This window comes from Balaenoptera physalus, assembly GCF_965194825.1.
Source record: "Balaenoptera physalus genome assembly, chromosome: 21".
NCBI lineage: Eukaryota > Metazoa > Chordata > Mammalia > Artiodactyla > Balaenopteridae > Balaenoptera > Balaenoptera physalus.
Window position 1 is genome coordinate 18323942 of NC_138902.1, and position 25881 is coordinate 18349822.

At 40.1% G+C, this 25881-nt stretch overlaps 1 pseudogene across 8 annotated transcripts in view; it reads right to left on the reverse strand.

Annotated features, from left to right (window-relative positions):
- LOC309651709 (RNA-binding protein 4B pseudogene) overlaps positions 1-25881 on the reverse strand; it is a 270167-nt pseudogene that overhangs the window by 37316 nt on the left and 206970 nt on the right. For 4 of the 8 annotated variants that reach the window (XR_014268725.1, XR_014268726.1, XR_014268727.1 and 1 more), the window contains exon 6: positions 6968-7114. The exons of the other annotated variants lie outside the window; for them this stretch is intronic. The product of XR_014268725.1 is annotated as an RNA-binding protein 4B pseudogene (transcript). The remainder of the gene's footprint in view (positions 1-6967; positions 7115-25881) is intronic. 8 annotated transcript variants of the gene reach the window in all.

Below are 25881 nucleotides of genomic sequence, written 5' to 3' on the forward strand. Positions count from 1 at the left end.
AACATGGCTATCTCTGCTTTAATATAGAATTTAAAATCTTAGCTATAGATGTTGACAGAAAGAGCAAAGTTTTAGATAGGGTAAGGTTAGGAGCTCAGTCTAATATATTAAGTGCCTCTTTCTCCACCTTTGCTTTCTTATTCAGTCCTCTTGTCTTTCAACTTCACATATTCTCCAGGACATCAATTATTATCTCTATACTGATAAATGCCAAATGTATATTCAAGCTCAGATCTCTCATTTCTATGTACATGCTTCTCCATCCCACTTGGATAACTGATGGGCACGTCAGAATCAACATACATAAAACTCTATTCATCTCCTCTTTGGCTTCCAAACTCTCTGTGCTTGGTAACTCAATGAATGACCTATTAATCCCCTCAGTTATCCAAAGCAGAAAACTAGGAGTCACCTTTGAGTCATCTTTCCCTTACCCCACACCCAAGCAATCACAGGTCTTGTCAATTCTCCCTCTTTGATATTTCTCAAATTTATCCTATTTCTATTGCCAGTCAGTTCAAACCATCATCATCTCTTGCACTGTCTGCTAATTGTTTCTCCTTCCTTCACACTGACCACCTCCAAATCAGTCTTCACGGTACAGCCAGGGCAACCTCCCTAAAAGAATAAATCTAATTCACCCGCTTTACTTCAAACTCGTCTATTCCTTCTCTTGCTCTCTGAATAAAGTCCCTTAACAATTCAGACTCTGCTCTCTCTCCCTGCCTCAAGCATCACCAGTCTTCACCCTTAACTCTATGTCTTAAACATATTGTACCACTTGTGGTTCACCAAATAGCCATACTTTCTCTTTCCTCAGGGTTAACGACAACTGTTCCCTTTACTTAGAAAACTTTCTCTTTCTACATTTTCCCTTATTTAGGTAATTACAAATCATCCCTTAGGTATCAGCTCAAGCATTATCTCTTAAAAAGGCATTCCTGGACCACCAATTGTCCCTAACTTCCTCACCCCCAAAGCTGGATTATCTGGCACTCCTGTGATGCCTATTCCATCATAGTATTTTTCACTCTCTAGTGATAACTTATGGACATCTTATTATGGGCCAGACACTGTGCTAAATGCCGACATAGGTTATGTCAGAGGTTCTGAACGAAGGGCTCATGGACCAAATTTAACATATAGGTATTTTGTTTGACCTAACAGGGTTTAATATTTCATTAATTAAAAGTGAATATATTTTTAATCAAAATATTTCAAATTAAAAAATCTGGATTTATGGCTTCCTTTGAAAAATTATTAAATCCGACAGTATTGGATCCACATTTCTGAACACGGCAGCACTAAGCCATACTTAAATTGTAGCTATGTTCCTTAACGGCTGTGTTATTCTGCCAGAGCTGCCATAACTAAGTACACAGACTGGGTGACTTAGACAACAGAAATCATTTTCTCATGGTTCTGGGGACTAAAGGTCCAAGATCAAGGTATTGGCAGACTGGTTTCTTCTAAGGCCCCTCTCCTTGGCTTGCAGACAGCCGTCTTCTTACTATGTCCCCATGTGGAATTTTCTCTACACATTGACATCCCTGGTGTCTCCCTTGTGTGTCAAGGCAGCTTAGTGTCAAAGACAGCAAGCTCCAGAGCCAGGAAGTTGAAGTCTGAATCCAACTGTGTGACTTTGGACAACTTATTTAATTTCCCAGTATTTCATCTGAAAAATGGGGATAATAATAGTACCTATCTTCTAGGGTTATTGAGAGCATTAAATGAGTTAATACATGTAAAGTACTCAAAACACTACCTGACATAGAGCAGTTGTCTAATAAATGTTGTCTAATAATAAATATGATTAATGTCATAAAGGTTTTTTATAGTATCTGCATCCATTTATTCAATAAATATTTATTGAGCACATATTATATAACAGGCACTCTACTAAGCATAAAAATCATAAAGAAAAATGAGAGAGAAAGAGATTGAGACAGAGAAAATATTAAACATGAACTCTGAACTCAGACTCTAATTACAGGTTTGAATTCAAAAAGCATTTTGAATATGCAATACTTTCCCAAAAGGTATTTTCCATACATCAGTGGCCTTTAAAACATATTCTATTATTTATTCAACATAACCCCAGCATTTGAAAAAAATAAGTAGGAGAGAATTTCACCAAAATGGCAACATAGAAGACTCTTGAATTTCCCTTCTCCTGTAGGTGCACTAAATATACAGCTACACATGGAGCAATTCCCCCTATGGGAAATCCAGAAGCTGGTTGAGTGACCCCTACCCAATGTGAAAATACCCACATTAAAATGGTAGAAGGCTGAGACAGTGTTGCCATAAACCACACCCCTAGCACAGCACCATGCAGTCAGAAAGGAACCCCCAACTCTCAGCTTCTCCCTGAGGAGCAAAGAGTTTGGACCACACATCTAGCACCCCAAATTTAAGAGTGACACTGAGGGATGGGCTCCCAAGTCACCTAGCTCTGAAAGCCAGCAGGGCTTGCATTCGTGAGTCCCACAGGACTATAGCAAACAAAAAAGCAGTTTTTAAAACGGGCACGGAAGAACTCCCCACAGCTATACACCTGTTCAGAACAGAGAGAGCAAGCAACCTGGGAAGGGGTTTGACTACATACTTTCCCAACTGCTACCTGAGGGTTCAGCGTCTAATAATGAGCCTCTAATCTAGGTTCTGACTGCAATCCTCCCTAAAGCCCAAAAAAGTCTGTTAGCATTTTCCCCACATTCTCCCCCCAGCTTAGTCCAACAACAAATTAAGTGACCAGCATCTCCCAGAAAGAGGCTTGTCCAAACAGCTAGTGCCCCGACTTATACAGCTGCTACCCAAGTAATAGTCCCTCAAATCAACTATTTTCAATAGCCCGCAGGGCTTGGCATTTATGAGTCCCAAAGGCCATATTAAGCAAACAAAACAAATAAACGAAAAGCAACTTTCAAATAGGTGTGTAAGTACTTCCTGCAGCTATCTTCCCCAGGTTCAACACAGACAGATCAAGCAAAAACACCCGTCTCCCGGTTTCTTCCTGGAAGGGATTTGACTGCATGTTTCCCCAGCTGCAGCCTGGGGTTTCCTCTAATAAGCCTACCTGTGGAAACTGACTAGGGTCCTTCTGGGAGCCTGATGAAGCTGGTAGTCGCATCCCCTGCTGTTTCTCCTTGGCTCCAACAGTAAAACTAAGCCTCTAGTTTTTCCTGGAAGGAACTTGTCAACACGTCTAGCACCCCAACCGTTACCGCTGCCACCCAAGGGACAGCTTCCCAAATCACCTAGCTCTGGGAACTGACAGGGCTTGGCAATCATGAGTCCCCCCAGGACCACACAAAACAAAGAAACAGTTCTATTTGGGTGCACAAGCACTTTTAATGACTGTTCAGTCTGGCTCAGCACGGAGTGAGTGAGCGAAAAAAAAAAAAAAAAAAAAAAACCAGCTCCTAGTTTGTTCCTAATAGGGGCTAGACTGAAAATCTAACATTCTGACTTTCCCAGGTGCAGCCTGAAACCTGGGCCTCCAATTAGGGAGGTGATGAGGCAGGCAATTAATAGCCCTCGAGGAGTCTAAACAGCCACATGAGCATTTCCCTGCTTTTGGGACACTGATGGGTCTTGGCACACCCTTAACTGCTGAGAGCCACTAAGCAGAAAGACAGCAGCTTGGACGATCACAAAGGTGCTTGGATCAGACTGACTGAGGAGGTACATCTCCACATGAGACCAGTCCCTCAATACTGGGATAGATGACTGTTTTATCAAATGTGCAGAAACCAACATAGAAAATCAAGGAAAACGAAGGAAGAGAGGAATATGTCCCAAATAATAGAACAAGATAAATCTCTAAAACCAATCTTAATGAAATGGAGATAAGTGATTTACCCAACAGAGTTCAAAATAACGGTCACAAAAATGCTCACTGAAGTTAGGCAAGCAAGGCATGAACAAAGGGAACATTTCAACAAAGAGACAGAAAATATTTTTAAAATAACCAACAGAAAGATTAAAGTTGAAGAATACAATAATTGAGCTAAAAGAGAATTCCGTAGAGGGCTTCAACAGTTGACTATTTTAAGTAGAAGAAAGGATCAGCATACTTGAAGACAGAAAAGTGAAATTTATCCAATCAGAGGAACAAGAAGAAAAAAGAATGAAAAAGAAGGAAGATAGTTTAAGGGACTTATGGGACACCACCAGAAGGACTAATATATGTGGTATAGGGATCCCAGAAGGAAAAGAGAGAGAGAAAGCGGCAGAAAGGCTAGTCAAAGAAATAAGGGCAGAAAATTGCTCTAACCTGGGAAAAGAAAGAGACATCCAGATCCAGGAAGCCAAAGAAGATCAAAGAAGATGACTCTATAAGGGCCCACACTGAGATACATTACAGTGAAATTGTCAAAAGTTAAAGACAATGAGAGAATATTAAAAGCAGCTAGAGAAAAATAACTTGTTAAGTATAAGGGAACCCCCATAAGACTAGCTACGGAATTTTCAGTAGAAACTTTGCAGTCCAGGAGTGAGTGGGATGTTATATTCAAGGGGCTGAAAGAAAAAAAAAAAAATGACAAACAAAAATAATCTACCAGCAAATCTACGAGTCCTTCAGAACTGAAGGAGAACTAAAGAGTTCCCCAGATAAACAAAAGCAGAAAGAGTCATCACCACTAGCCTGGCACTATAAGAAACGTTAGAAGGAGTTCTTTAACCTGCAATGAAAGGCTGCTAATTAGTGACATGAAAACATAGGAAAGTATAAAACTCACTGGCAAAGGTAAATATATAGTTAAACTTAGAATTCTCTAATAATATCATGGTGGTTTGTAAATCACCTATAACTCCAGTATAAAGGCTAAAAGACAAAGTATTGAAAATAACTATAACTACAGGAATTTGTTAAAAGAAAAACAATATAAAAGATGTAAATTGTGACATCAAAAACATAAAATGGGGGGCGTAAAAATGTAGAGCTTTTGTATTGTTCAAAGTTAAGCTGTTATCAGCTTAAAATAGACTGTTATTACTATAAGATGATTTATGTAAGCCTCATGGTAACTAAAAAGCAAAAATCTATAGTAGATACATAAAAGATAAAGAGAAATGAATCAAGCATACCATCAGAGAAAATCATCAAACGACAAATGAAGAGAGCAAGAGAGGAAGAAAGGAACAAAGGAACTACAAAACAGCCAGAAAACAATTAACAAAATGACAACAGGAATAATCACTATCAATCACTAATAATTACTTTAAATGTAAATGGACTCATTTCTCCAATCTCATATATAGAATGGCTGAATGGATAAAAAAGGAAGACCTAATTATATGCTGCATATAAGAGATTCACTTCAGAAGTAAGGACACACATAGACTGAAAATGAAAGAACAGGAAAAGATATTCTGAGCTAAAGGAAACAGAAAGAAAGCAGGGGGAGTTATACTGATATAAGACAAAATAGAATCTAAGCCAAAAACTGTAACAAGAGACAAAGAAGGTCATTATGTAATAATAAAGGGGTCAATTCAATTATAATAATTATAAATATTTAATAATTATAAATATTAACAGTTTCAAGAGATTTAACAATTATAAATATTTATGTACCCAGCCTCAGAGTACCTAACTGTATGAAGAAAATGTTAACAGATCTGAAGGGAGAAAGAGACAGGAATAGAATAATTGTAGGGGACTTCAATACCATACTTTCAACAATGGATAGATCATTCAGGCAGAAAATCAATAAGGAAACATTGGACTTAAACTATACATTAGACCAGACAGAACTAACAGACATATTTAGAACATTCCATCCAACAGCAGCAACATACACATTCTTCTCAAGCACACGTGGAACATTCTCCAGGAGAGAGCATATGTTAGGACACAATATGATCCTGCAATCCCACTTCTGCAAATACATCTAAAGGAAACTAAGTCATTATCTCAAAGAGCTATATGTATTACCATATTCATTGCACCGTTATTAACAATAGCCAAGACATGAAAAAAATCTAAGTGTCCATCAAAGGATGAATGAAGACAATGTGGTATACAATGGGATATTAGTCTCTAAAAAAGAAGGAAATCCTACCACTTGAGATAACATGGATGAACCTGGAGGCCATTATGCTAAGTGAAAAAAGCCAGACAGGAAAGACAAATACTGCATAGTATCACTTATATGTGGAATCTATTTTTTAGAAAGTCAAACTCATAGTAATACAGAGTAGTATGGTGGTTGCCAGGGACGGAGGGGTGGGGGACATAGAGAGAAGTTGGTAAAAGAGTGCAAACTTTCAGTTATAGGATGAATAAGATCTGAGATGTAATGTATAACAAGGTGACTATAGTTCATATTACTTATTGTATAATTTAAATTTGCTGAGAGAGTAGAAACTTGTGCTAGCTTCAAAAACAAAACAAAACTAACAAACAAAAAACACACACAGGTAAATATGTGAAGTATTGGATGTTCAACATTGGATCCAATGTAGTGAATCCTTTCACAATGTACACATATATCAAATCATCATGCTGTACACTTTAAATATATTACAATTTTATTTCTCAATTATACTTTAATAAATATGAAAAAGAAAAACAAAAACGTAGGTAAATTCTCTTTCCAGACCCCTCACTAGGAACTTTTATTACTTTATGAATGATTTCTTCATATGAATTGTTACATAATAGTATTTTGATATCAATTTTCTCCTCTCCAACCTATTTCTAAACAGATTATCAATTCTCTTTCACATAAATAATTTGCCTTTTGTCCATGAGATTATTTTTTACTGCTATATCAGGAGCGGCAAAACGAAAGGCTATATCCAAAACAAAAGTCGTAAGAATTTCCCATCATTAGCTTTGCCTAATCCCTGATCATAGTTTACGAATCCTGGTTTTTCCTACCAAACTAGTACTGTCTACTTGGGACTAAGTTTCCAAACTCTGAGCTGTGACTTCAGCTGACAATCAGATTCTTACCTGGGCCATGTGTTCAGTTGGTTAGAATGTGCTGATGATAAAGCCAAAGGCCAATTCTTGCAGGAACCAGTTTCACCCAGAGAAATCCCTTTGTACAGTCACAGAAAGCATCCTCTCCCCAGCCACTGCTCTCATAAACGTTGGTCCCTGTTATCAAGGAGATCAGTGTCAGAGTGAAACACAGCTCCCAATAAAAAACTGAAAGCACAGGTCATATCTTCTTAGTCAACGGTGATTATAATAGTTATTAGTTACTATTAACTCACTTTGTGCTAGACACTGTGTTAAATGCTGTTCATGTTTTATCTACACGACCCTACGAGGTATTATTTTAACTTAACCTTAAGAAAACCAAGACGAGTAATTTGCCAAGGTCAGAGTGAACGAACTGAAAGTTGACCCCATGTCTGACTTGAGCCTCCACAGTCCATGTGATTTACCCACAGCACACTCTTTACAGTATTAGGCCCACAGGGTAATGGGAAACAAGGGAACTTAGGACTTTATCTTGGTTCTGCTCAGACGTTCTGTGCGGTCCCTTGAATGAAGTCTTGTCCATTCAGTTCTGGGTGTTGCAGATGGATCCTGCTACGGGAACACACGAGGATACCACTGCTTTCGGCACTCACACGGATTGCTGTTTCAGTCTTGATGTCTCTGATCCCATCTTCTCTAGCTCCACATTTAGGTCCTGAATATCCTCTTAGACTTCCTCTGCTTAAAGAACCAACTGGACGTGTTTCTCTTCCAGTCTGATACTTACCCTTTATCTCCACTTCCACCCAATCCTGGTTTCCTGCACACCTCATCCTGAGAAGAGACTGGGCAAGTCAATTTCTCTAAGTATCAGTTAACTTACCTACTGAATAAGGGATTTGGACTAGATTACCTCTAATGCACTTTTGATCTCCTATACATTATCATTAATAAAATGATAACTAGAATTCTTCTGGGGAAGTCTTCCCTTCACTGGAAAGAAGCATTGTATACTTCAGCCCTAACTCCCAGGTCTTACTTGATGACAGCAGTTGCATATTTGTCTACCCACCTTTGAAGTACATAGTGAAAATGAAATTCAAAAAAAATGTGGTTACATTTTAACCCACCCAAATCATCTTTTCTTTTTCATCCAAATTTAAAACATAACCCCTATTGTTATACTTTAAGAGGATGTCTCCTGCCCTCAGTGAATGCTCCCCAGGAACATAAAATGGAATAAAAAATAATAAGGAGAAGGGAATCAATTGGGAGCAATTCTGGTTTTATATGATTGTATTTAATCAATTTTTTCTACTCATTATTGCACATTCAATTCAAAGTTTCAGCCAAAAGGGGGAAAATGCTAGAAGGGATTAATTTCCCCTTGTTCTGCTAATGGAACAATTTTCCACTTGTCATTTTTACTGTCTCAAGTGAGGTAGCATTTTTCAACCATAATCAAGTAGAAGTAGAAATGATTGGAGTATAGAGGGAATAACAGGGTGCACGACATCCTCTGTCTCCACAGAGTTCCACCTTACACATTATGCTAAACTTCAGGTGCATTCTAGAGTTTCATATCTGTAAAAGGTATCTGAGAGATCTAGAGTCCCCTTGGGAACTTCCTCTCAGTTGACTGAGACAGGATCTGTACCTTCTCCAAAACCTCTCTCAACATGAGGAGCAGAAAGGTAGTGACTTTAGAGACACTGACTCACCTCACACAGGGCAGAATGGCCATCATCAAAAAGCCTACAAACAATAAATGCTTAAGAGGGTGTGGAGAAAAGGGAACCCTCTTGCACTGTTGGTGGGAATGTAAACTGATACAGCCACTATGGAGAACAGTATGGAGGTTCCTTAAAAAACTAAAAATAGAATTACCATATGACCCAGCAATCCCACTACTGGGCATATATCTGGAGAAAACCATGATTCGAAAAGATATGTGCACCCCAATGTTCATAGCAGCAGTATTTATGATAGCCAAGATATGGAAGCAACCTAAATGTCCATTGATGGAGGAATGGATAAAGAAGATGTGATATATATATACAATGGAATATTACTCAGCCATAAAAAAGAATGAAATAATGCCATTTGCAACAACATGGATGGACCTGGAGATTATCATACTAAGTGAAGTAAGTCAGAAAGAGAAAGACAAATATCATATGATATCACTTATATGCAGAATCTTAAAAAAATGATATAAACGAACTTATTTACAAAACAGAAACAGACTCACAGACTTAGAGAACAAACTTATGGGTACCAGAGGGGAAGGGTGGGGGGGGAGGAATAGATTGGGAGTTTGGGATTGACAGGTACACACTGCTATATTTAAAATAGATAACCAACAAGGACCTACTGTATAGTACAGGGAACTCAGCTCAATATTCTGTAATAACCTAAATGGAAAAGAATTTGAAAAAGAATAGATACTTGTATATGTATAACTGAATCACTTTGCTGTACACCTGAAACTAACACCACATTGTTAATCAACTATACTCCAATATAAAATGAAAATTTAAATGGGCTTGTCCAAACGACATAATATCTCTGAACCTAAGTGTATGTCTTTAGAATGAGAGTGATGACAATTACTATCTCAGGGCAGATATGGGAATAAAATGAGATCATGTTTATGGATGTACTTTGCAGGCAGTAAGGCAGAATGGTCCAGAATTTAGCCAATGGACTAGCTTCCTAAATCTGACTCCCAACTCATCCTTTATAAACTATGTATAGGACTTCCCTGATGGTCCAGTGGTTAACATTCTGTGCTTCCAATTCAGGGGCCACAGGTTCAATCCCTGGTCGGGGAAGTTCCTCATGCCACACGTTATATACCTATATATGTATATAAATTATGTATGTAACCTTAGGTGATTTGCTTGAACGCCCTAATCCACAGGTTCTTCCTTATCTGTTGAATGGGAATGACAGTTGCATCTATCACATAGGTAGTTGGGAAGATGATGTAACGCCATCAGGGCCCAGCATGAGGTAAAATATCCATGAGTGTTAGCTACTATTAATGCCAGCACAGAATCAGGAAATGAGCGCTTAGGTCTAGATGGGTCAGCAAGATTTCTGCAGGTGTTTGAGCATCCTCAGTATATGTATTAAGTGGAAGGGGGAGAGAAAAATGGAGAGGAAAGAGAAAATAAACATATCCTTGGATAGAGCAAAGAGGGAAAAATCCAAGAGTAAATTGCTCTTAATTGATGTGATCCTTTGGCCAAGGATCAAGAAAAGAAAACACTTCTTGTATCTAATGATGCTCACAGCACCAACTCTTGCCATTCTCCGCTCCCTGGCCTCGACCCTCTCTCTCTGAGCTCAGTGGATTCTATTCCTATTTCATTCTTGAAAATAATCAACTGTGGAAATTTAGAGGAGTCTCTCTATGAGTTTTTAAGAGTGCATCAGGGTCATAAAAACAGAGTGGTTCTATCTATATGGAAATGTAGATTTCAAATATATCCATTCTAATAATCAAATTATAAGGGAAATGGTCCCCTAATAGGGAGCTAATAAAAGTTGATTCTTAAGGCTGCCTGGAGCTGTCAGCAATAAGGAACAGATTTATAATGTGAAGCTTTGCTGTTTTCTTCTTCTTCCTGCAACCCCTCCCCTGCCCCCATATTATATGATCTATGCCAATAACTAGATGGCCCAAGCTTGGATTTGAAGGAAATAGATTCAGCAAAGTTCTCATTTGACCAAATCTTTCCCCACATCCATACACACACACATACACACACACACACACACACACACACTCTCTCTCTCTCATACTTTTTTTTTTTAATTATGTAATGGTTTGCCTAAAGGTGCTAAATTTACTTCCCTGTCTGACTGGAATTTTTCCCTTCTGTACATTGCATGAGTGTTCCCTGGGGGACTATTGATTAGCCATTGAGACTGGGCTTTGGATAACAAGGAGACGGTTAACGGGGGACAGGAAAGCAAATTTGGCATAACTAATTTTTATGTAATACATAGGAAGGGAGAGGTGGATTTTTTTTTTAACCTCTTAATTTTCTAGATGCCTTCCCTGAAAATGTGGCATTTTAGATGGAAACTAGCCTAAAGAGTTGCGCATTTGTTACTGCAGCAAAAGCAAGCACACGAGAGATAAAAATAGATCCCTTTCTCCAGGGTTATACTGAATTGTTTCCCAGATGAGGAAATACAATAACCAGCCCCACTCCTCTGGCTGTGACCAAACACAGATTTTTCTCACTACTTTACTGTCGCGCGGATAGTAAGTCACAACAGTCTGAGTGGAAGCGCACAGCTGGGGCAGGCAAATGTGGACACCAATGCAGCCTATCCACCCAGCTAATCTTCCTAAATGATTAGGAAAGGACTCTTCCACAAGGCCATGTGGATGAAACCTTGTCAGCCAGGGAAAAAGACCTTTCCCGCCTCCACTTGTCACCAGGCTAAAACTCCTCATCGTAATCGGGAAGAAAATATCATAGGAGGAAATGCCCACAGGATCCTCTCCAGACTGTGTATTATTACACATGGTATAACCATAACACTTTAATCATACATTCAAGCAATAATGCCCCACGTAATTTTTACCAGAAGGTAGGGATAGCATTATGGCATAGCACAAAAACATTAAGACACTATTTCAATGTATTTAGGTGTCAAAGAGAACACAAGCATGTTGCTTGGGTTATTTTGAACATAAATGCTGTCCCAATAAATATTTTGGACCAGCACAGAGTTGTTGTTGGGTTTTTTTGTTGTTTTTTTTTTTTGGTTTGTTTCTTTTGGGTTTTAATTTTGAATTTAGGCTGGGCCCACGTTTTCCAAATCCCCTGTAGATTCAACCACTTCTTTTATCTTACACCTGGCTAGATCCACACATTTCTGTTACCTATCTCGTCCTTTAAGAACTGAAGTTCGAGACCCTGGGAGAGGCCACAGTTAGGTATCTTTTAGAGCACAGTTGACTCTCCATATTTGCAGATTCTGCAAATTCTGCATCTGTGGATTCAACCAACCGCAGATGGAAAAATATTTGGAAAAACAAATTCCAGAAAGTTCCAAAAAGCAAAACTTGAATTTGCTGCACCAGGCAACTACTTACACAGCATTTACATTGTATTTACAACTATTTATACAGCATTTACATTGTGTTAAGTATTGTAAGTAACCTAGAGATGATTTAAAGTAAATGGGAGGATGTGTGTAGGTTATGTGCAAATACTACAGCATTTTATATAAGGGACTTGAGCATCTGCAGAGTTTGGTATCTGCAGGGGGTGCTAGAAGAACCAATCGCCCACAAATACCGAGGGACGACCAGACGACCATACATTTAAGAGAAGCTCTATCTTCATTGAAAGCCGCTGGTAAAAGATTCACGATTTGAGGTTGCTTTCAACAAGTACATGACTGTGTCATCAAAGCTTGAAGCAAGAAATCATGAGACATCTACAGAAGGACATCTAGGCCTGGTAGCCACTCACTACATGTGACTATGGAGCCCTTGAAATGTGACTAGTCCAAATAAACATGTGCCATAGCACAAAATAAACACACACCAGATTTTGAAGATTTAGTACCCACAAAATGTAAAATATCTTATGAATAATCTTTATACTGATTACATGTTGAAATGAAAATATTTGGGGCATATTGGGTTAAATAGAATATATTATTAAAATTAATTTTACCTATTCATTTTATTTTTAATGTGGCTACCAGAAAATGTAAAGCTACATTTGTGGCTAACATCATGTGTCTGTGGACAGCACTGGTCTAGAGGAAACAGTTAACTGCTCCCTTAGGTGCACAGACTTGTTAGTACTTTCTGGAATTTCCTTAGCGAAAAGGAACCAGAGACTGATATCCATGCATAGCTTATAGCTTAAAACATATGTGTGTGTAGGAAGCCGTATATATTAATCATTATACAGAATGGATTCAGGCATTCTCAAAGAGTTTTTTTTTAAACCCTCTGCAATTAGTATACATAGATCCTTCCATTGAATGGACTCTACTGGACTAATTAATTAGTCATAATTATAGAATCCTAACTAATGAAGCTCATTTAATCATTGTAGAGTACGTGCCGTCCTTATTTCTGTGGGTTTTCTGGAGGCTGACATGGGAGCTGATCTCAGCTCTTGAAATAACCCCCATGACCACTCTGCAGAAGCAAATTTGACCATAAGGAAGAAGCACTGAGCTTCCAGTCTGACGATGGAGGTTGACATCCTAGCTTTACACTCTAACTGTGCAGCCCGAGACACTTCAGCTGACTGCTCTGAGACTCAGTCTTTCAAATATCATAAAATTGGGGTGGTAATGTCAATTCCATCAGGATTCTATGACAATGACAAGGGATACAGTGTGTGAAGGCACTTGGTAGACTGTACAGTTTACCTAAAAGCTTGGTGCTATTAACATGAGCTGGAAGTTTTAGTCACACTTTCCTCTAGAAGCAGAGCCTAGAGTGTGCCTGGGATCACGGTCCCCCCTCATTGATGGTACTTCCCTTGCAAGCTGTATTCACACTGGCAGCCAGTCTGCAAGACAGTGTCTGTGTACCACCCAGCAAAATCTGCTAAAAAGTTTGAAGACGCTGAAAGGTAACCATTTGTTCTGTCTTCAGTGTCAGACAACTGATGAGATTAAAGTTTTACTGAGTTGGATGATTTTTGAGGAGCTCTCCATGTTCCGTCGGTTGTTTTGACATCATTCAGCAAGCCAGCTTGTTCCCTCTCAGTGAATAAGTGAATGTGTCTCTAAGTAAGACACTGTAGAGCTTGCACTGCCTACTTTTCTCTCTCGCCTGCTTTCAATCTTTTATGCAATGGATCTTCTCCTCCTCTCTCCCTGTTTTCCAGGCTCCTTCCATTATAAAATAATCATCAACAGATAATGCAAGGTTGGTCCTTCCAGCTTCTTGACTGCAAACAATTGTCCCCTGAGACAGTAAACATCTCTCAATGGAGACAGTAGTGATTTTATTATTTAAGTTTTTAAAATATAATTTTTATAGGGATGCTTATTGTTGTTTCTTATGAATATACTGGTTGTAGCAAACAGTATTCTACTGATTATTTTTCTAAATTAATGAATTTATTGTTAACTATTTTATACAAAGCACTCTGATAGCCCCTATAAATCATAGGAAAGAAGCATGAAGCAGGTCCCTGGTTTCTCCCCTATAGATCTCGTAGAGATTTCTGTCTCTCTCCTCCATTGTCATGGCCTTCAACTCCTTACGCACATCACTTTGACCCCTTGACAGGAGACCACTTGCCTCCTATCCGCAAATTTATCCAGTTACTAATTTTTATGTGTATAGGGATTTACTGATGTGGCCATATGTGCCCCTCTTTTTGGAAGTCTTTCCTGAGCCTTGCAAGAAGCTGGGTGACCTTACACAAATTACTTAACCTCTCTGTTCCTTCAGAGTCTGTGAAATAGAGATAGCATCTACCTCGAAAACTTGTTGTGGGAATTAAGCATTTCCTAGCACATTATAAGCACTCAATAAACATTAGACACTCCTACAATATCAATGGAATCTACACAAAAACTCTATCAAATACCTCTTCTCTACAGCTACCATACACCTGTTTATCTCTAGCATAGCAATACTTGCTCTATTATAATAGCTTGCATACTTATCTTCCAAATGAAAAATAATACTATTTACTAAGAGTTTGCTATGTACTTTGCTTATATTAGGGCATTTCATCCACCCTGGAACCTTTGTGATATAGACAATCATTTTCATTTTTTTGAACTGAAGAAAGTAAGACTTAGGCAGAGTCATATACCCAAGGGCATTCACTTAATAAATGAGAGAAGCAGGACTTGAGTCCAAAACCCATGCTTTCAACCACTCACCACACTCAGCCACCTCCCCTGAGAGCCCAGCCTACTGTGTCCGTGGGTCCCTGTGGCTAGTACAGTGCCTGACACATAAGTTTGCATTCACTCTTAATTCATTAATATAACACCTTTCCAAGGAAAGGCATAAATATTTTTGTGTTTCAACTAAATATATTAAGAGACACAAAAATGATGTGACTGTCCCATGGATCTGCGGGTAGCTTTTTAAAGGGTTAAGCTGACTTGGCTTTCTCATTTTAGAAGTGTTGCCATTTCCTTTTCAGGAAGGAAAAGACATAACAGGAATAAACTGTAGGCAGATGTCTCATTTCTCCAATTTATTATTCTAGGGTGAAAATATTGAGTGACATAATGCATCACAGGACTGTCATGACTAAGTAGGGGACAATATGTCAAACAGGCATGGCTCTAGGAAAAACTACCAAACAAGCTTCAGCTAACGATGGATTAAGTTATTGGGATGTTTTAAAGTTATTAACATTATGGGGGATGGGAGAAATGTTTTAGGGAAGAATGTATTATATTCTTTTTTTAAAATATTTATTTATTTGGCTGCGTTGGGTCTTAGTTGCAGCAGGTGGGCTCTTTAGTTGCAGCTTGCCGGCTCCTTAGTTGTGGCATGCATGGGGGATCTAGTTCCCGGACCAGGGATAGAACCCCGGGCCCCCCACATTGAGAGCACAGAGTCTTAACCACTGCGCCACCAGGGAAGTCCCGAAGGTATTATATTCTTAAGCAGAAAGTAATATGAGTTTCAAATCCAGTTTAACATAGGATCCGTGAAAAATCACAGAATAAAGATATCCTTCAACATTAAATGAAATCTATTGGGGTCTTTCCCAACAAAGAGTTTCTGAAGTGAAGATCTTAGGTTTTACAGAATGAAGGGAGCTGCAGAAAAATAAGTCTGTGGGCTAGGCAAAGAAAAGTGTGTAAGGGGCCTTGAATTGTATGTCAAGGAGTTTGACCTTCATTCAACAGACAGCTTTTGGGGGAGAAGAATGACATCAAGGTGACACATAACTCTAGATCGAGTAAGGGGAATTGAAAAAGAGAAATTTAGAGGCACTAGGAATACAAAGGAGGGAACAGATTTAAGGAGATATATAGGAGGAAGAATGTATAGGACTCAATGGCCCCTTGGATGAGAGAAGAAAGGAGAGTAGGACAGCAGATGGAAGATAGGAAGAGAAGCAGAAAGGTTTGAGAGAGAACGGAGGATGGTGACATATTGATGTGGGACAGGGTGGGGATGGGAGCTGGGATGATAGGCTGGAGGTTGGGGAGGTGAGGGCTCTGGAGGGCGGGGGGGGGGGGGGGGAGGAGAATCACCAGTTCCTAAGTAGGGTAGGTTCTCCACACTTAGACTGAGGAGGAAAGATAATCCCTTCAGTCTTTGACATAGTAAGTTGTGCCATATTCATAGCCAGGTCAACAAATACAATAATTTGTTGCTGGTGCTGGAGCCTTTAGTGGCAATGAGGATTTGGAAACTAATCCTGTACTACCTGCTGATATCACCTGCACCTTTGTGTTCTGTGCTTATGCGCTTTTTATTTGTCTAGGGTTTGCTCCCACCTATGAAGTAGACTCCTATAGGCATCGCTGCCTTTTTGTGTCCCCTAGAGAAAGGGGCATGGTTCCTAGTTTCTGCCAGGTGCTCTGAAAATAACCATTATTTAATTGATTATGTGGTTGACTAACCTTCCCTGTGAGACTCCCCTTCCTCCCATGTCTACAAATGCTCTATCCCATCAGCCTCTCCCTGATCCCTAGATGCCTTTCCTTGAGCCAAGCAGAATTAGTATATGTGTCAAACTAAACTGCTTTTTTAGGGGGGGGGGGTCTATTTGCCATAGCTCTTCGTATTGTTACCATTTTAAAATATTGTTCTATTGTCATACTTTCTACATTAACAAGGAAAACACTTCTGGCATTCCAAACTGACCCACCAATTTCTTCTGCAAACCAACATACAGGCTCTGTGACCGCAGTAGAACATTACTTTAGCACCAACCTCTGCTCTCTTCAAAAGAAAAATGAGCTGCGAAGTTTAGGGACAAGTGTACATAACAATAGTCTGCCCTGCTTCAAAGGGGGCGCTGGGGGAGGATTGAGTAAAAACATAGTGGAAGGCAGCCGTGGAATAGACTGTTCTGAATGATCTGAATGCTTTCTGAATGCTAATTCCCCAGGTTGCATTGGACTTGGGACAATTTGATACCTTATTCAATCCTCACTGAAATAAAGCATACTCTCCCCTCTTAAGTCTTCCCTCTGAACTTCCATTATACATGTTCTCCAAGAGTTTAAAGAAAAAGAGACCCTGATAGCAACCCTCTTAAATTCCCCCCCATTGATGGGAGGCAGCAACACGTGGTGTAAAACTTCCAAAAGCCTCAGATTCAAATCTCAGTTCAACCAATGAGGTTTGTGTGAACCCAAACCTCATTTTTCTAATAGTTAACATGGAGATAATATCCTTTACCCTCGGAGTTGAGTACCTAGTGGATATCAGGTACCAGCACGATGTCTGATGTACAGCAGGCACCTAAGAACTTAAAACAGTACTTATTCTTATTGATACCAAGCAGGACCATGTGGGGCTCCTGAGCACAAAAGCCTTTCTGTGTCCCCCATTTCTTGATTGCAGGAAATAGGCTTCATTCAGCCTCCATGACCTTCCCTGAGTTCCAAGGGGCAGATTTAAACAGTTGCTAATTACGGAAGGGAGGGGATACAGAGACAAGGGAGAAAGAGTCAAGAAACAATAGTGCAGCCTTGGGGCAGGGTCCTGGTTCCCCCTCAAGGGATACACACAACAATATCTTTGAGCTGTTTTGCAGATACTGAAACCCCCGCCAGGTGGGAGAAGTTAACAGTGTGCCGCCCACAAGCACAGGAGACCCCAGACCAGTTGGAACCAGAAGGTTGATGATGCCGACTCCCACTTACCTCACCACCAGCCAATCAGAAGAATGTCCATAAGCTGATCACGCCCCCTTTGAACCATTACTATAAAACTCCTCACTAGTTATCTATTTTATACATATTAGTCTATATATGTCAATTCCAATACGTATAAAATAGATAACTAATAAGAACCTGCTGTATAAAAAAATTAAATTAAATTAAATTAAAAAAAAAAAAAACCTCCTCACACCCACGTCCAGGTTGTGGCCCCTTTGCCTCAAAGCAATAAAGCTGTTCTCTTCTACTTCACCCAAAACTCTGTCTCCTAGATTTAATTTGGTGTCGGGGTACAGAGGCTGGATTCAGCTTCATTATTTAGAAAATACAATTATTATTATCTGAGCAATGACCAACCAATATCCCCCCTATGTTGTTGGGCTGGGAAAAAACACAGACCTGGAGTCAAGGGAGCAGGGTTTCTCTCTCTCTCCTGGCTCTGTCCTGGATAAATAACCACCAGAAACATGTGCTGGCGAATCTGACTAAAGGCATAAGGCATGGAATCCGCTTAGCATGGGAGCTACTTCCTCCTTTCTACCTGGGTTTTCTCATTGGAACCCAAATTATCAGGGTCACGTGACTCTACTGTAAGGAACACTATCCCTCACAAGTTATCTATTCTTGCTTTTCTTTTTTCCTCCTTGTTCTTCCGTTAGGTACAGGATCAAAAGTCCTATTCAGGGTCTGCCTGCTAAGGACGACCGCTTTCTAGAGCCTCTCAGGACTTCCGGTGACCTGCTCAGCTCTGGCTGGCTACGCTGGTGATTCCAGCCTCACAGCCCTGCACCTAAGCTGCCTCAGATATTAAGGTCCTTTCTTAAAATAATAAAATAGATAAGCTACTTGACGTATATTACTAGTCATCATTACAGCACTCTGTGACTAAATTAGTACTGTCTACCTCTTGCTCATGAGGATCCAGAGTCTTTGAAAGGGCAAGTAACACAGGTCCAAAGAGTTGGACAGTCAGGCAGTAAGGAGCGGAGGTGCAAACTCTGTCCAGGGATCCCATTCTTTCCACTTACAGAAGCAGCGCATGGGCAGCCTGCAGATGTGTTTGGTTTAGCCTCTTACAATCCTGGCCTTATGGTGTTTTTTCAAAAAAATATGAATTCATTTCCAAGATTTTTTTGAAAGGTAGATTTATTTAAAATATCCAATTTTTTACTTTTTCTTTAAAAAAATCAGAAGAACTAGCAACACCGGGCTTGTCTTCCTCTGGGTGACTAGCTATCTGCTGGAGCTGAGGAGCAAACTCTCCCTTCAGACAGACCCGATGTGCAGCTTCTGGCTGGCCACAGTCCTCACCACTCCCTTATGCCTTCTGACACTGCACTCTCCTCACTCTTTAGGTACCTACCTGGCCCTGTAGACAGCTGACTTTGCCCCCGTGTTGTTAAGTCCTGTTCCCAGGGGAGGGCATGTCTTCCTCTCTGTTCTTGGTCTCAGAAGCAGCTGGTTTCCATCTCTACATCTGTACCTTGTGCCTCCCCCTTCCTTCTTCCTCCTGCCGTGATGTCTTCCTGGTTTTGTCCTTTCATCTGACTTCTGACTCATGCCTGGCCCTAGCTCACCATCACAGAGATATGCTAAGCCTCTGGTTTGCCTGCAGTCAGGTTCTAATTCTCTAACTTGCATTGATCATCCAGGTTAGATTGAGGTCCAATCTGAATTACTCACTAGGTCTGCTCTTTCATTCAACTTGAACTACTCCCATTCCACGAACCCAGTCCAAGACTTCTCTGCAATTCCCTTCTGCTCCCTTGTACCTGCCCCACACTGTGAGTGAGCCAGTGGCTGGCCCGACACAGAAGTACTTTCCTTCTATTTGCCATCCCCCTTTCTCCCCTCCTCCATCTCTCTGGTTCTCCCAGCACTGTCCTCACAGCAGAGCCGAGAAGGGGGACCTAAAGACAAGAAAGGATTGATCAGTGTTCCCTGAATAGTACAAGATGAGGAAATTTTTTAAAAGCCCTCTAGACTTCATGCTTCGAGGATGTTCCATAGGGAACTTGACAGAGACTTGTAAAATACATCTCATATAAGAAAGAAGTTGAAAAGGGCAAAAGAACCCTACAAGTCTGACAAGGAGAAAAAGAAAAAGGTGTAGACCAAAATATTGGGACTGAAAACCCTATTGAGAGCAAAGCTGGCTCTGACTTTTGTGCTTCGCTAAATGAAAAGCAAACTTCTCCCCTCCTCCCTCATCCCCGACTTTGTCAAGCATGATTGATGACACAGCTTTTGCTGAAGACACTGCTGAAACGTTCTCACATATAAAATGAGAGCTCACCTAGCGCTTATCTGCGCAAGAAAAGGCACACTATTGTAAAAGACAGATGCCTGGCAATTAAAGAGAAAAGAGTGGAAGGGAACACAGTTGCTGGCAGCTCGACACGCCACCTACCTGATGTTCTCCATTGTGTTGCACCGTGATGGTCCCGGTCTTTAAACTTTCTAGGGCAAGAGTCAAAGACATAAGGACACATCCCCCACTACTCTCCAAACAAAATCCCGTCTTAAAAAAAGAAACCAGTTAAAAAGATGAAAACTCTAATTCGAAAAGACCCATGCACCCCAATGTTCATAGCAGGATCATTTACAATAGCCAGACACGGAAACAACCTCAGTGTCCATGGACAGACGAATGGATAAAGAAGATGTAGTATATATATATACCACGGAAAATTACTCAGCCATAAAAAAGAATGAAATAATGCCATTCTTAGCCATGTGGATGGACCTAGAGATTACCATACTAAATGAAGTAAGTCAGACAAAGACAAATATCATATGATATCACTTATATGTGGAATCTAAAATATACAAATGAACTTATTTACAAAACAGAAATAGACTCACAGACATAGAAATCAAACTTATGGTTACCAAAGGGGAAAGGGCGGGGGAGGGATAAATTAGGAATTTGGGATTAACAGATACATACTACTATATATAAAATAGATAACCAACAAGGACCTACTGTATAGCACAGGGAACTATATTCAATATCTTGTAATGACCTATAATGGAAAAGAATCTGAAAAAGTATATATATTTATATATATGTATAATTGAATCACTTTGCTGTACATCTGAAACATTGTAAATCAACTACACATCAATAAAATAATTAATTTTTTTAAAGAAGCCAGTTAGCTCCTTTTCTAACCCATCCTATCATGTATATTCCAGCTTCCAGCTCCTAGATTACAGCTGACTCCTCATCTTCACCCACCTAAATCCTACACATCTTTTAAAAGACAACTCAAATTCTGTGTCATTTCTCAACTATCCCAACATACTATGCCCTCTCCCTTCTCTAAATTCTACAACAAATACAACCTGTGTCCACGTCACTCACCAACTAAATTGTAAGCACCTCAGAATCAAAGCAAAGACATCATTTTATCCCTACTACCATGGCTAACATTTAATAGGTTCAATAAACATTGAAATGAATATGACACTCTGCCATAATCTTCACTACTTATTTCATTCCATATATATTTAACTCCAATAAGATTATAATTCCCTTGAGGTCAAGGACCATGACTTAATGTATTTCTCTGGCAGTCTAGATGGGACCCAGCCCACAGGAGGAAATAAATATTTACTTGATAGAGAAGGTTGATTGATTTAAAGGAATTTAAAGCTTTCAAAACAAGTTAACAGTTGCAATACTAGACATTCCTTACTTGAATAGGAAATATCACTTTACAGCTAAAACAAAATCGTGCAGGTTGTGGACAGTCCCAGAGTTTTTCAGTGGCATAATTTCACTAAGTTCTAGAGTAAAGCCCCAAGTTTGCCTCTGGGATGTTCAAATACCACCTCAGAATGAGTGGCTGGTGTTTGAGCAGCCATCCTGTGGATCTTACTTCAGAGTTCTCCAAGTTTATCCTCGGAGGGAAGGGCATATCACACTTAATCAGTTCTGTTTTTTAAATGTTTTTGCTGTGAGTTCCACCTGGGACTTGCAAATCCATATGAGATCTTGATTTGCACATCATTGTTGGTTGCAAGACCCTGTGATGAGAGCTCAGCTGTCAATGGGAAGTGAAGCAGGATGTCAGCTTGCTGTTCCTTGCCTGCCTACCCTCGAAGTCCTTGAATCTCCTGGGCTGATCTAGGGGAAAGTAGTAAAGACAAGCAGATAGGATTTGAAGGCCAGGGTTAAAACCACACGAGGAAAAAGAAAGACCGTCATTAGGTTGTTTTCCTGTCTTGTAATTACTGCTCTAAGACCATCAGCTTTAAGTAATAAGTTTTTGAAAACCAAAAATTTTAGATACAATTTTGTATAAGCAAATCATTTGTGTGCACAAAACTCTGTATTTTCTCGAGCAAACAGCATTTTTCACATGCAAATGGGGCTGTTAGAGCTTTAGCTAATTGAGCAGTGCGTGGAATTCAATGTTTTTTGCAAGCACAAGTGGGAAGTGATACTGGCGTAGCTACAGAGAATGTTGACAAGAGTGGCTGGCGGTCAGTGGTACTCTTTGCCTACAGTTGGGTGGCTCTGACTCCTTGGAATGCTGTAACTCTTGAGAAGTGGAGTAGAAAACTGTCTGAGGTGAGTACACAGTATTTTCAAGCAAATTACTGGTAAATTGACCATCGTCATCACATCAACTAAGTTACTCCAGGCTCAAACTCACACGTGCCATCCGAGTTAGCATTTCAGCACAGCTTGGAAGAAATGGTCCGACGGGCTGTTCTGTTGGGTGGTGCAACTGCTCCAAGCCCCTCTGCCATCCTAGAATCTGCATTAAACTGAAAGTTGGCAGCACACTGCAGTTGGGTACTTGAGGAGAGTGTAATAAAGGTACTGTTTACAAAGGAATGGGCAGGGATCAGGAAATCAACAAGGGTTTGTACAGTACCTTCAGACTAGTAAGTGGTTGCAATCTCTAGACCTGAAGGGGCAAAGGAATGGGTCTGTTAATAGAACCTGGAGGGACAGCTATAAAAAAAAGGACCACCCAACAGGAGTTGTGATCTTTCAGTTGACGAAGGCAGCCAGCCCATCATGACCCTCAAGGAGAAAGCCAGAGGGATCAATACTCTGACCTCATTCTTCTCTCTTCCTCTGGTGTTTTGCCAGCCTCCCTCACTGACCAAACCCAGCTGGAAGGCAGAAGGCCAAGGCATCTCTTGATTCTATCTATACTGGTCAACCTCCCAGGCACAGGGCAGGGCTTAGACTAGTGTGGATATAAGAATCATTCTTAAGATGGCAATAAATTTAACTTATAATGCTACCATGGAAATGGTTAAGGGTTCATCAATGGTCATGGATTTGATCGGTTTCGTTTATTCCCTAATCATAGACCAAAGCCATTGCCTGTATAACAGAAGCCAAATAGAAACAGAGACCTCTTTTTGTAATTGTTCACCTCTACTTCTACATGATATATTTTTCCAACTACTCCTTTTCTCATTAGTTTCGCTCCTTGTAAATGCCTGTTTGTATTAAAATAATCACCATCTCACAGTTCAGATTTAATTGTTCAGTAGTTATTTAATGTGTGCTACTTTTTTTCTCCTCCCTGCCTAAACTACAAGCTCCCTGAAGGCAGAGGGTGTGTATGGTATGCATTCAAACATCTATTAAGGTCTCTATAAGTACTTCTCCCATGGAATAATTCCCCAGTAATTGGCAAGTTCTTGTTATCAGCATTTATAGAATAGTTTCTATGCACCTAGAACTCTGACAAATTCTAAGCTACCTGAGAGCAAAAACCAAGTATGCTTTATCTCAGGCCTTCCACAGTGCAGAGCACAGAGCCTTTCTACATAGTAGTAATTACTCTTGAAGGTTACAGGAAGGAAAAGAGTGGAAGGGAGGGAGAGAGGAGAGATAGCTAATTGTGTTCCTTGTTGGTAAATATGCTCGTTGCATTAGGCATATGGGCAGTTGTTAGATACAAAGCAAACAGAGTGGCTGGAAAATAACTTGATCCATAACCGAACCCATATAGTGTCGCCTAGATGCTATGAAGATAATTGGCCTCTGGGTATTTCAAATATGGTCTTTGTCCTCCTTTTATAGATGATTCTATATATCTTTGTGTATAATAAGCCGACTGGATGTGGGTGATGCCATGATTCAGATATGTGCTTCCCAGGAGCCATAAAGCGATCTCAAATACATCTATAAACACCTTTGAGCGATTGTGCAATAAAGAAACTTCCTGACAAATTAGCTACAGACTCAGAATAACAGAGCTAATAATACATCAGCTCACTGCTCTTCCCAGCAAACACAGAGGGAGAAATGTGTTAGACTGAAATTAATCAATCTAACACTTACAATCTGGAAATTTTAGGGAAAAAAATTGTTTCTTAAGGAAGATATTTTTAAAGCAATATTTATTAAGACATAGCTTCATCTCTCCATTTCATTTATTTATTTATTTATGTATTTTTGGCTGCGTTGGGTCTTCGTTGCTGCGCGCGGGCTTTCTCTAGTTGAGGCGAGTGGAGGCTACTCTTCTTTGCAGTGCACAGGCTTCTCATTGCAGTGGCTTCTCTTGTTGTGGAGCACGGGCTCTAGGCACACGGGCTTCAGTAGTTGTGGCACGTGGGCTCAGTAGTTGTGGCTCGTGGGCTCTGGAGAGCAGGCTCAGTAGCTGTGGCGCACGGGCTTAGTTGCTCCGCGGCATGTGGGATCTTCCCGGACCAGGACCCATGTCCCCTGCATTGGCAGGCGGATTCTTAACCACTGTGCCACCAGGGAAGCCCTCCATTTCGCTTTGGCCCTGCCAAAACAATCTCTGAGGTAAACAGCAGCCCTGAGATTGATACCAAGCAAGACCCTACTTCACCCAAAACTCTGTCTCTGAGATTTAATTCGGTGTCAGGCTACAGAGGTTGGATTCGGCTTCAATATCTTGCTTTTCCTTAAGCACGAGACTTGTCAACACAGCCAATATGCTATCAAGCAAATTACATTTGAAGATTCAAGGGGGGTGGCAAAGAGCTATTAATATGGTGATCATTCACCTAGAGACGATCAGTATTTCATGCAATTGTATTCATTTCAAAATACTCAAGAAATTCGTCATACGGCTAAGTGTGCTTTGTGTTTATCCACCTTGGTAATACTTTATGGATACAAACTATAAATCAGAAAGCAGAAAGTTTTGTCAGACCATGTGTCAGAAGTAATTATTACTGTAATAGAAGGTCCGCCCCAACCTGAACGGGACACATACACCACCACGTCCCACCATGTAAAACTACAAATTGGATCCCACTCTGGAAGAAGAAGTGTTTAAAGTGTTGGAAATGCAAGACTTCACGAAACAGACAAGGAGCCTTAAAAAGTTCTTATTCCGGTAGGTATAGGTGATGCTGTCTTTGCACCCCCGACACAGGCACAGGCTCTGGCTGCCCCCTCTGGGCAAGTGTGCATGTTTATTACGTAGATTGGAAGGCTGTTATTGCTATTGTTTTTGTTGTTGCTGTTTGGAGAAGGGAGACATAAGGATCAGTGTGATGGGTAAGACCAAGTAAGGAAAATCATGATAAATCATTATAGCTGCACTGTGCAATATGGTAGTCCCTAGCCACATGTGACTATGTAATTTAAACTCAAAATTAAATAAAATTTAAAATTTAGTTCTTCAGTTGCACTAGTCACATTTCCATCCTCAACAGCCATGTGTGGCTAGTGGCTGCCCTATTGGACAGCATAGATACAGAATATTTCTATCATCATAGAAAGTTTTTTAGACGGTGCTACACTCTAGTATGTTACTAAGCCTTCTGGCAATGTATCCTCTTGGCTCAAATTTCATTACCCTTTGTATAGACAACAGTTTAGATTCTGCCTGGCATTTTTTTCCTTCATGGTGTCTCAAAAGACCATCATGTTTATGAGCAACTAATCCTTTTTCACGTTCCTCTGTGTGAAGTTTGTTCTTGGATACTAATTAAGTGGGATTTGAAAGTAAGAACGCATTGGCACAGTTAAGGTTAATGGCTTAATCCTTTAGCACAGGCGACAACTTCAAGAACTTGTTTGAAAGATTTTTACTGAAGCACGGGGAATGCAT